Below are 12,610 nucleotides of genomic sequence, written 5' to 3' on the forward strand. Positions count from 1 at the left end.
GAGCTCATCTGGCATGCATGAGGCACTGGGTTCGATCCTCAGCCCCACATAAAAATAAACAAATAAAAATAAAGGCATCTGTCCATCTACAACCACAAAGAAAAAAACTTCCCATGGGGCTTTTGAGTTCAAACAAAACTCAAAGCTTCTCAGAATTACACCCCCAGTTTTGCATCTCCCCTCCAGGGCTGGGCGCTGCCTGTCCATCACCAAAAAAAAAAAAAAAGGAAATAGTAGTTAGGGATCACATACCCAGACAGGGAGGAAATCTGGCAGCCCCAGCACGTGTTCAGCCATGGCTGTTCCATTGTTGGGAGAATGGAACACTAAGAGGAGCAGAGGAAAATGCCTGAGAAGGAGAGTACTTAGGAACAGAATTGCAAAAATAAACAGGAGAGAAAAAGTTGGTACCTGGATGAACTAAATTGGGAATGGATTGATTCCCACAAGTGAAAGAGGACTAACTGCCTTGGCACAGTTCCTACTGCAAAGAATTGTGCATTATATATGCATAAGCCTTCTGCAGCGGGGAGAGGAAGGCTCACCACTTCACCCCAGGCCACAGAGCTGAAAGACTGGGATTCTGCCACTGCCTCTGAGGTCTCCCTCAGTTCTACATTGTCCCATCATCTCTTGGCTGTAAGTCAGAGCCCCAGGAAGTGAAGATCTAGATCTGTCTTCTTCACAAGGGGCTGAGTCATGCTCCCTATGGATGTTGACCCAGATGCTCTTACGTCAAGGATAGAGAATAAACTATTATGATGGAAAATTCCAGGAAGACCAGGATACTAAGTATCCATCCATCTATCCATCTATCCATCCATCCATCCAGGTATTCATTCATCTGAGACTCCAACTGTCTGTCCATCCATTTGTCCATCTACTTCATCCATCCGTTCATCCTCTGTCGGTTCATTGATTCATAGGTGTCCATCATCCATGCTAACACTAACTACTCAACACAGAGGTCCGCTAGTTAAGACTGAATTCTTTCATTCATTCATTTCATCCTTCTTTTTTTCTTTTTAGAGACAGGGTCTGACTATGTTGTTTAGGCTGGCCTTGAGCTCTTGGGCTCAAGTGATCCTCCTGCCTCAGTCCCCCATGTAGCTGAGACTATAGGCATGTGCTGTTGTACCCAACTAAGACTATGAGTGAGTTCTTTTTTTGGTACCAGGGATTAAACCCAGGTGTGCTTATCCACTGAGCAATATCCCCAGGCCTTTTAAAATATTTTGTTTGGAGACAGGATCTCCCTGAGTTTCTTAGGGCCACTCTAAGTTGCTGAGGGGCTTTGAACTTGTGATCTTCCTGCCTCAGCCTCTCAAGCCACTGGATTACAGGTATACACCCCAGCAAGACTGGAAGTTCTGAAATCAGACTTCGTGAGTTAGAAACCTGGCACAGCACATATAAGCTGTGTGATCAATAGCAAATTGCCTAGGCTTTCTGTGTCTTAGTTTCCTCATCTATAAAATGTAGATAATTATATCTACATATAAGGTGGTTGTCATCATAGGGCGGTTGTCATCATTAAACGAGTTAATCCATGTTAAGCACTTAGAACTGGTTCATGTCTATTGAACAAATGCTTGTTAATGTTAGCATCACTTATTATTAGTCAAGGATGTACTCAGTGGGATCCTGAGGTTTGAACAAAGTGCCATGGACTATAGAAGCAAGACCAAAGCACTAAGTTTGAGGGCTAAATCTGGGAAAGTTGAGACTCTGTTTTCAGAGACTCTTTTGGAGTCCAACAAGGAGAGAATGGACCCCTCTGCCAGATATGGTCTGAGAGGTCCAGCCCGATTCCTGATTAGGTCAGGCATGAATTTCCTGGGACACTGGAAGTGTCAGTTGCTGACTGCTCACCTGGGATCCCTGATTGAGGAGAGTCATCTCACCAAGGTTACAGTCCCTTCTCGGTATACTCGTATCCTTAAACTGGTCGGCAGGTTTAAGTGCCAAGCCCTCTCATCCCAACTCAGGACAACTCTGATAGACCATCTCAGCTTCAAACTATGGGGTTGGCTGAGGCTTCCACTGAGTTGATCCTTCCACTGCATTACAGCCCCCCTCTACCCAACCCTGCTTCCCTCCCTTTCTTTCCACGAGTGTCAATACCAAGAGCACTGTTATGGTTAAGATAGGAGGTGTCCCCCAAACCGCACATGTGAGACAATGCAAGAAAGTTTAGAGGTGAAGTGATGGGTTTATGAAGACCTTCACCTGATCAGTGCATTAATGTCCTGGGATTAACAGGGTGGTCACTGCGGGCAGTAGGAAGTGGATGGAGGAGGTGGGTCACTGAGGGTGTGCCTTTATGGTTTACATTTTGTTGGTTTATATTTTCTCTCTTTCTTGGCTTCTTGGTGGCCATGTCCTGAACTACTTTCCTCCACCACATTCTTCTGCCATGATGACCTACTTCACCTTAGGCCTAGAACAATGGAGCTGGCTGTCTACGGACTGAGACCTGTGAAACTGTGAGCCCCAAATCAACTTTTCCTCCTCTAAAATTGTCCTTATCAGGTCTTTTGGTCACTGCAATGAAAAAATCTAACTAAAACAGGCACCTCTTAATAAAATTCTGCACCCCAAACTCTATCTTTGAGTCTGTTTCCCAGAAGAGCTGGCCTGTTAGACAAAAGTCACAGCATCCTTTAAAGGTGGCTTACTGTGTGCTACATCTACACAAAATTCTTTTTTTTTTTTTTAATATAGAACACTTCACGAATTTGCATGTCACCCTTGTGCAGGGGCCGTGCTAATCTTCTCTGTATCATTTCAATTTTAGTATAAGTGCTGCCGAAGCGAGCACCAAAATTCTTAACAACAATGCAAGGGGGTATTATGATCCCACTGGCAGATAAGGAAACTGAGGCACAGAAAGGTGAGAGAACTTGCCCAGAGACATAGCTGTTCTGTGGGAGAACCAGAACCAGCAGCTAAGGATAGGGCCTGTGTACTTGATCCATCCACTACTCTGCCTAATGGGTTCCGACCAAGTCCAGGAATTAATTTAATTCAGGGAGGGTGAGTGTATCAGGGCATGAGTGGGGGATGCAGGTACTGGTGAAGTCACACATCTGTCTACATGTCCTCATGTGCTCACTGTGAACCTGGCTGCAGGCGTGCATGCACATCTTAGCCTGTGCTCTGTGGCATGTGGGATGTATGTGCCCATGGATCCCCCTGTTCCCAGTTCCCACAGGACCCATGTCCCTGGCTTCTCTACTTCCCCTTAATCCACAGGGGGCATGAATGGCCAGGAGGAGCCAGGTTTTGGATTCCAAAGCCAACCTGCCATTTCCTTATTCCTAACAGGTCTCCCAAAAGTGCTAGGGCCTGGACTCTAGTGACATCAAGCTCTCTGTCGACTAGAGACGACAGGAGTAGAGTTGGGATGTGGAGCAGGAAAGTCAGCACACTGTATGACTTCCTCCGGGAGAGAGCAACCCTAGCCGCTGGCCTGTGTGGCCTCCCATGTGGGTGGCTGATATCTCCTACCATAGTGGGGGACATATGGTTATGATTAAGGGAAAGCTACGGAGTGAAACTGTTGATTTCAAATCCTGGCTTTGTCTCTTAGCTGTGTGATTTCAGCAACTGACTTATCCTCTCTGATCCTCTGCTTTATCCCCTGTAAAGTAGAGATATTATAGCAGCAGTAACTTTAAAGGGGTCATGGTAAGGCTAAGTACAACTAGAAAGAATTGTAAGCCCATATTAGGTACCCAATAAATGTTAGTTTTCTTATTATTTTGAACCCAAACCAGACAAGTAAAGGACAAAGAAAAGCACTTTTCCAGAGGAAAGTTCTTTCATCAAGTCACTACATGATCCTGCCTTGTGAAGCCCGTACTATCGTGTCCATTTTATAGATGAAAACTGAGGCTCAGCAAGGTGAGGTAACTTGCCCCAGGTCACACAGCAAGTGAATGATAAAACCACATTTTTTTTTTCTTTTTAAATTACAGTCAGTTGTTTCTAGTGGGTCTCTCTTTAGTTAAAGGAATCAGATAATCTTTTCCCATATTATTTTTACAGATGCATTATAGTTGTATACAATGTTGGGATTTGTTTTTCCATATTCTACATGCACACAATTTGGCCAATATCACTCCCCAGTAAAAACCAGACTTCAAACACGGATCTGACTCCAATTTCAGTGTTCTTCCTACCACCCAACAGCTACCTTGTTGTTTGGTCTAGAAACTTCCGGGTTGTGGCAACTTGTCTTGTAAACTCTAGCCTATGCAAATAGGTGCTGCCTGTATGATTGTCGCTCCTGCTGCCTCTATAAAAGAATACATGAGAGAATACCTGGGGATTTGCAGGTGATCAGATTTTAGGGGGGAAAACAGACACTCTTCTTTATGCAGAAAGAAATGCAAGTGAGACAGCAAATGTAATTGAGCAGGGAGCACTTACAGGAAAATAGGAGGTTCAAAAGGCAATTGATGCCTCTGTTTGCAACTGTAAACAGATAGTTACCAGCTCTGACACCAGCGACAGACAGACAAAGGGCAGACAGAAACAGTGCACCACAAGGAAGCTAGGCACAGACTACGCCCAGGGTGGAAATTAAATGTTTTCCTGAAAGCAGAAAAGAAAACCCTGGTTAAAACCAAGCCGTGACTCTGAGTCTGAGACTCCATGGCAGTGGAGGTTGAATGAGTAAAGGCCCTTAATTTGTACCTAGGTGTTGTGAATCTTAAAGTCTTACTCGACATTTTCTCTTGACCTAAGTTTGTAAAACAAAAGTAATAATTAGAAGTGAGTCTCCAACATGCGCTGTCATTTTAATTAAAGATAGACAGGATACATATATTTTATATTCCTATGTCTATCTATAAAGAGAGAGGAAAAGAGAAAGTGCACCTTATTGACATGTTCAGTCAGAGCATTTGGTTGTCAGTGACTGAAAACTCAAATAGATGCAAGCAAAAAAAAAAAAATCATAGTAATAATCATTATTCCTCACTGACTCACAATAAGATTCATGAGTTCAAAGACTTCAGTTAATGTCCTCCTGGCCAGGTCCTGGTTCTGCTTTGGGGCTCAGAAGCTTTAGGCATCCTTTCCCTCCCAAGGGGAAAGTGGGTCTCTCTTCAAAGAAAAAAAAAAAAATCTCAGTCCTCCCTCTGATTGGCTCTCACCAGGTCACATGCCCATTCTTCCACCAATCCTGTGTCCAGGCTGGGTCTCAGGGCTACCCCTTGCTGCAGGGGCAGAGGAAGGTCTATTCAAGGTAGAGAGGGACTGATATCAGACGGGGGAGATTTCCCGGGGAAAAATTGCAGTGCTGATTCTTCCAGAAGACATGTGTTCAACATCTGGTGGTTTCTGCCTTCCAGTTAACCTAGTTTAAGGAGAGGCTGTCATCAGGAATTAGAATAATGATAATGGTAATAATAAATAATAATAATGGCAACGTTTATTGAGCACTCATTATGTGCTAGGCATGATGTCAGCTGTTTTCTGTGTGTTATCCTATTTACTCTTCACAACAGCCCATCTTTATTCCTTATCTTCATTCCAGTTCACTGAGAGTTTAAGGAATTGGCCCAAGTTCATACAGAAAGTAAGGAGTGGAATTAGCCAGTCATTTTCCAAATCCTGAACTCTCAGCTTCTCCAGAAACGACACTGAAAGCTGGTCTGTCAGAATGGTCGGCTGGGTGCCAAAGAGGAAGCCCTGAGCCTCCTCAAAGGCCACCTTGCGAGGCTAACCAGTGTGGGATGGCAGATATCAGCCGGATGCTCATTTAGAGTCATTTATGATCCGCAGAGGGCTTATCCTGGAGCAGCGCCTGGATACAGGGAAGTTTGACAAGGGAAGTCCAAGCCAAGAATGATCATGGAACCAGGGGCCAGGATTCTTTGGTGCCCATGCCTCCCCATCCACCAGGAATGGTGGCCAAAGAGTATACCATGAAGGGAGGGGATCCTGTTCTGCCACTAACCAGTTGTCTATATCCTCAAACAAACTCCCTCAATGTCTATGAGCCTCAGTTTCCATATCCATTAAATGGACATAATAGCATCTTTCTCAGAGAGTTGTGAGAATCCCCTCTCCTCTTTCTTTCTTTTTTGTGCTGGGGTAATAAAATAAAACCCACCCATGCCTCCAGTCATGTTCTCTCCCTCCCACATCACCCCTCTTCTCCCCCTTGCATGGACATAGCAAGAGAAAGAAGGGACAGGAAAGCACCTGTTGCCCTCTTCAGCCAGCCTGCGGGGCTTTCCTTCCTCTTCCTCCTCTGCCCAGCACCCATAGCTGCCATAACCCAAATGAGCACTGTACATGTGCTTCCTGGGTTTGAACCCAGCTCAGCCACCCTCTTTCCTAGCCTTGTGGCGCTAAGTCCCTCTACCTGGCCTCAGGTGAAGAACACACCTCCCACAGAAGGTCTCATGAAAACCCCTGGTTTGTCAAGCCTGGCACGTGGCTTGTTTATTCTTTGAAACTGAAATGGTGAAGGGAACTCTGGGTGGGTCAGACTGCTCTGGGCAGGACCTGAGCTGGTCTGGTCAGTAGAGGGGCCCTCTCCTCTCGACTTCCCATCTCCTGAATAATTCATGACAAACAAAATGGCTGGGCCAGACCTGGGCCGTCCCTCCTCCTGCCAGGGAAGGGAGAAAAGTTTCTAATTACAGATCAGCAGGGGCCAGGCTCCCCGGCCCCTGGGCGCAGCACACAGGGGGTATTTATGGGCAGAGACGGGAAGGGGAGGGGTTGGGTCCCAGCCCCTTTCCAGAAGGAGTTCAGCTCCTTTTGAAATTGTAACCTTGGCCTGCCAAAGCTCGGGAGGGACTGGGGAAAGAAACCTAGAACAGCAGGAAGAGAAAACCCTGTGGGAGGGGTCAGAGAGAAGTGTCCAGAAAAAAAAAAAATGCGAGGTCAGGAAGGGAACCTGGGGAGACCTGGCAAGCAGAACTGACTGGACATGGAGGGAAGAGATTTTTGCCAAAGTCTCATTGAGCATGGCAAAGCCGAGCTTCCAAAGGGGGGATGTCCTGGCTCCTGAACTACACACAGTCTCTCAGCTCCATTACAATTTTCTCATCTGTAAAATGGGGAGAAACTTCATACCTTTCTTAGAGACTCTTTGGGAAGTTACATGAGTTAATGCATGTAAAGTGCCCGTCGGAATGCCCCCTGCACACATACACTACCATATGTATATATGTCAGCAGTCATTTGTTTTTTGGTTGTTAAGTCAGTAAAAAGGTAAGATGTCAAGAACAGATACAAGAAGAAAGTGGAGAGGAGAAAAAGTACCTGTGAAGAAACTTAGTATAGTGATTAAGATTAAGAACTCCCTTTCAGGATTGTTGGCATGGCCCATGATCCAGCCTCTCAGGAGGCCAAGGCAGGAGGATCACAAGTTCAAGGCCAACATGGGCAACTTGGTGAGACCCTGTTTCAAAACAGAAAATAAAGGGCTGGGGCTGTAGCTCAGTGGTACAGCACCCATGGGTTCAGTCTCCAGCACTAGTCTGCCTGAGTTCAAATCCCAACTCTGCCTCTTACTAGCTTCGTAATCTTGGCCAAATTACTAAACTTTTCCTAGCTTCCACTTACTATCTTTAGTAAATGGTAGTCATCGTGACTGGTGAAAAGTGGGGAACAAGATGAACAAGGTCCCTGTTCTCATTGGAACTTACAGTCTAGCAATAATGATTATCCTAATGGGGGCATTTGTTGCACATCTACTATGAGCAAGTCCTATACCCCCTGAAGACATCCCCTCCACTAACTCTCATGGCATGTACCCCCATTTTATGGATAAAAGGCTGAGGCTCAAAGAGGTCAGGAACAGGGAAAAGACTTGAAATGAAGAGGACATTCAACAGCATGGATGAATCTCCAAAGTAGCATGCTAAGCGCGCAAGCTCGTGCACACACACACACACACACACAAAGCCAAACACAAAGGGTGTGTGTGTTGTATGATCTCATTTACATGAGATTATAGGAAATACAAATTAATTTATAGTGACAGAAAACAGATGAAGGTTGCCTAGGAATAAGGGTTGAAGGGGCATTGACTGCTAGAGGCATGTGGGACCATTTTGGGGAGACAGAAAATATATATATTTTGGTACTGGGGATTGAATGAACCCAGGGACATTTTACCACTGACCTACAATCTCAGTCCCTTTTTTTTTTTGAAAGGGGGTCTTGCCAAGTTGCTGAGGCTGCTTCAAACTTGTGATCCTCTTGCTTCAGCCTCCTGAATAGCTGGGATTATAAGCACATGCCACCATGCCCAGAGATGGAAAAGTTTAAGTGACAGTGTTACTAGTTACACAGGGTTCAGTGTTCATGGAGATGGACACTTAAAATGAGTACTTTCTTGCAAGTAAATTCTATCTCAATACAATTAATTTTTTTTTTTTTTTGGTATTATGGATTGAACCCAGAGGTGCTTAACCACTGAGCCACCTCCCCAGCCCTTTTTATATTGAGACAGTGTCTTGCTCAGTGGCTTAGAGTCTTACTAAGTTGCTGAGGCTGGCTTTGAACACACAATCCTCCTGACTCAGCCTCCCAAGACCTGGGATTACAGGTCTACGCCAGGGCATCTGGTTGAAATTGATTTTTTTTTAAAAGGGAGGTGAGTGGGTTGTGGCTCAGCGGTAGAGCACTTGCCTAGCATATGCAAGGCGCTGGGTTTGATCCTCATAAAAATAAATAAATAAAATAAAAAGGTATTGTGTCCAACTACAACTAAAATAAATAAATAAACAAATAAATAAATAAGAAGAGAGGTAAAGGAATCACATACCAGATTCCAGAGCCCTGCATTCCTTCTTATATTACTTGAGTGTTTGAATTCGAACTCATTTGTGGACAGAAACTGTATTAGATTCATCTTTAGATCATCTCCTTGCTTACCCACCCCAAGGCCTCGCAAAATTTTAAACCTAATGATTTAGATTAACAAATATACCATGGGTGTCTTCTTTGTGCTGGGTGCTGAAATCACAGAGCAATAAGTCTAGTATGAAAAAAAACAGAATAAAATAGACAAAGTACAGTGCTTTGTCTAAATACTAAATATTCTGGAGGGGCAAGCGATTCATTACTGAGCCTACACAAAGTCGGGAACTTGGAGTGGTGAAAATCTCAGGTCCTGGGATCTATTGCCTGGGTTTGAATCCCTGTTCTGCCACTTACTAGTTGTGTGACTTTGGGTCATACCAAGCCTCAGTTTCTGCCTCTGGAAAATGGAGATCAAATTAGCTCCAACCTAGAGGGAGGTTGTACCGATTAAAGGAGTCAGGGGAACCATAGTAAGTGCTTATAATTATTAGGTGCTCTGGGTAACTGAGGAGCAGGGGGCTAGAGAGGGGCACAGAGGGAGGCTTCCCTACCCAACACAAGGGGGTATAGGTGTCGGGAATGCGATTCTCAGAGAGGTGATGCTTGGAAGAGGAATTGGCCGGTTTAAGCGGTCATGGGGACAGGAGGGAGTGGGAACAGCTTGGAGCAAATGCTCAATAAATATTTGCTCAATAAATAAAAAAAAAAAAAAGAGAGACTATGCAAGGCTTGCCTGTAACCAGGGGGACAGAGAAGGCCTGCCAGGGCAGTCTGGAGGGTCCTCAGGAGGCGGGGTCTGAGTGGCGGGTCCTATTGGCAGCTTCCAGCACTGCCTGGCCTGGTCTGACCCCACCCTGTCCCCTGATAGACTCTGGACACCCCCAGACCTGCAGCCTGAAGCCTGTGGGAGGGTGAAGGATGGTGAAAGCTGGGGGGGGACAGGGGTCCTCGAGGGCCTTTTCCCTCTAATAAGAATGGGCCAAGTCCCTGCGAGGCGCCTCTCCCGCCCCCGTGGTCCCAGCCACAAAGGACTGGGATCAATCGAAGGCGGGAGCGGCCGAGGGGCCTCCTCTTTGTGCGGCTGTCTCAGGCCTGTTTGCGCCGCCGTCTCCGCGCCCCCATTGATCAGGCATGTGGAAAGATTCCGCCTCCCGGGCTCCCTTTGTGGCCGCGTTGCCAGGCTGCGCCCGCTGGGACTGCAGTGTGCAGGGCGCTCCCGCCTGCGGTGGGCACCGGGCTGCGAGGCCGGGCGGGTCCGGGAGGGCGGGGCAGATAAAAAATTACAGGATGCCCCCGATTAAATCTGAATTTTTGACAAATAACAAATAAAATCCAAAACAAAAAAAAAATTAGTATAAGTATGTCCCAGATGTCATATGGGACATACTTATACTAAAAAAAAAATAAAATAAAATTGTTCTTTATTTGATGTTTGAATTTAAGTAGGCATCCTGTATTTTATTTGGTACCCAGGAGAAAGGGAAATCCAATAAAGCTCCATTGCCAAGCATGTACATTCCCCTAAATTTAGTCATGGGAATTTTGTTTTGTTTGCTTGCTTTTTCTTTTGACGGTGTCTGCACACTCCCTGAACCACTGTTTTATTATTATTATTATTATTATTTTTATTATTATTATTATTATTATTATTAATGGTACTGGGGATGACACCAGAGCTAGGCAAGTGCTCTACCACTGACCTACACCCCCGCCCCGCCCCTGAACTACTATTTAGATACTTTTTTTTTTCTTAAATGAATTGAATTTTTTAAAGTAACTTATCCATAACGACTTTTGAGAACCACATTAGCTTGAACAAATTTTAACTGTACCTCTTGATCCATTGTTACCTAATGGGGACACCCCTGTGGCTCTGCCCACATTAGGATATCGAATATTCCCATCACCCCAGAAAATTCCCTTGGGTCCCTTGGCAGTATCCTTTCCTGGTGACAGCCATCATTCTCACTTCTGTCCCTAGATTCACACTAGTGTTTTGTTTTGTTTTTTTTGTTTTGTTTTGCTTTTGTACCAGGGATTGAAACCCAGGGTGCTTAACCACTTAAGCTACATCCCAGCCCTTTCTAATTTTTTTTTTATTTTGAGGTGGGGTCTCGGTAAATTGCTTTGAGCCTTGCTAAATTTCTAAAGCTGGCTTTGAACTTGCGATCCTCCTGCCTCAGCTTCCCACGCCTCTGGGATTACAGTTGTGCGCCACCAGTCCAGCACATTAACTGTTCTTGAACTTCATATAAATGGAATCATATAGCTTGCACTCTCTTGAATCTGGTGTTTTTCATTCAACATTATGTCTACAAGGTTTGCCCACGTTGTGGGTGAATCTGTTACTTTTGCCTTTCTCTGCTGGCTGAGGAGATGTTTTGTTCATCCTGTCTTGTTAATGGATGCCTCAGCTTTTTTCCAGGTTTTGGTTTCTATGAACAAAGCTTCTGTGATCATACTTGTCCTAGTCATTGAATGACTTAAACATATTTAACCTAAGCAATAATTATTTATGAATATATTTTTGTGAATTATTATTTGTGAATTCACAATATTATTTGTGAATTCATATGCTTGAAATGATACTTTTACTTTTTTTCTCCTGCACATTAAATGTGCATTAAACTATTATATATATTTATATAAATGCCTTTGTATGGAACAAGCCCACCTTCTGTAGCGTCAATAGTCACATGTCAAACTACAGAATAGAGTCTCAAAGAACATGCTAGTGCTAGGGATGTAACTCAGTGATAGAGTGTTTACCCAGTATGCTGCAAGGTGCTGGGTTAGAGTCCCAGTGCCATTGGGAGGGGGAGACACGAGGGGGGAGCAATAGGGAGATAAGGAGAGAGAGCAGAGAGAGAAATAAAAGCTAGCAGGCTGTCTTGGGGTGGATCCTGACAAATGAATGAGCTCCTCTGAGCATTGTCTCTTCATCTGTAAAATGGGTGTGATAGTGCTAATTATCTCTCAGTAATTGAAAAGGCAAAATGGGATAATGCTTTATAAAAGTAAATAGCACATGGCTGGCAGGACATATAGTGGGTGCTCCATACTTGAGCTATTATCAAGTGTCTGATGGACAGCTGTAATTGATGAGCTGGGCCTGTTAGATGCTTGCTTCCATTCCATCCTCATTTCAGCCCTTTGAGGTAATGGGCTGAATTATCAGCCCATTTTGTTCTTATCAGCCCATTTTGCAGATAAGGAAATTGAGGCTCTAGGAGGCAAAGTCATTTGCCTAAGATGACCTACTTAAATTGCAAAGGCACCTACCTCCCAGAGTGGTTTCTGCAGCCAAGTGGCAGGAGGGACTTATGAGGCTCCTGCCTGAAGATGAGATTGGGTTATAAGGAGGAGCTAAGTACCTTCTCCTCCTGTCTCTGTGTCCCCCATGAGCACCCAACTCAAAGGCAGGCAGCTTTCTCTTTGGAGGGTGGGAGGAACTGGGTTGGACCTTCCTAGGAGAGGCCAAGACTGCCAGCCAACAGGCAGGTGGGAGGACAGGCAAGGCGAGTCTGACGGGGTAGATGGGGGCAGAGGAAGCCGGAAGCAGGAGAAGCCTAGCCTTCCTCCAGCCGCAGCCGCCGGGCAGAGCCCAGCATCACTACCTGCCATCTGAAGGGCACGGGAACTGCTGATCTCAGGCGATTAGCATAACAATCCCGATCCGTCGTCCTCGGGGCCCAAAGCTGGGTCTGCACAATCCCATTTCAAGCCAGCTCTTTCTTTAGCTAGCTAATTAGGGAGGGAGTGCGGGGGCAGGTGG

At 45.2% G+C, this 12,610-nt stretch overlaps 1 non-coding gene across 1 annotated transcript; it reads right to left on the reverse strand.

Annotated features, from left to right (window-relative positions):
• Positions 1 to 2,714: 2,714 nt before the first annotated feature.
• LOC125611294 lies at positions 2,715 to 2,821 on the reverse strand. Its single transcript, XR_007341450.1, has one exon. It is a non-coding gene; the product is annotated as a U6 spliceosomal RNA (small nuclear RNA).
• Positions 2,822 to 12,610: the final 9,789 nt, after the last annotated feature.

This window comes from Marmota marmota, unplaced genomic scaffold, assembly GCF_001458135.2.
Source record: "Marmota marmota marmota unplaced genomic scaffold, marMar, whole genome shotgun sequence".
NCBI classification, from domain to species: domain Eukaryota; kingdom Metazoa; phylum Chordata; class Mammalia; order Rodentia; family Sciuridae; genus Marmota; species Marmota marmota.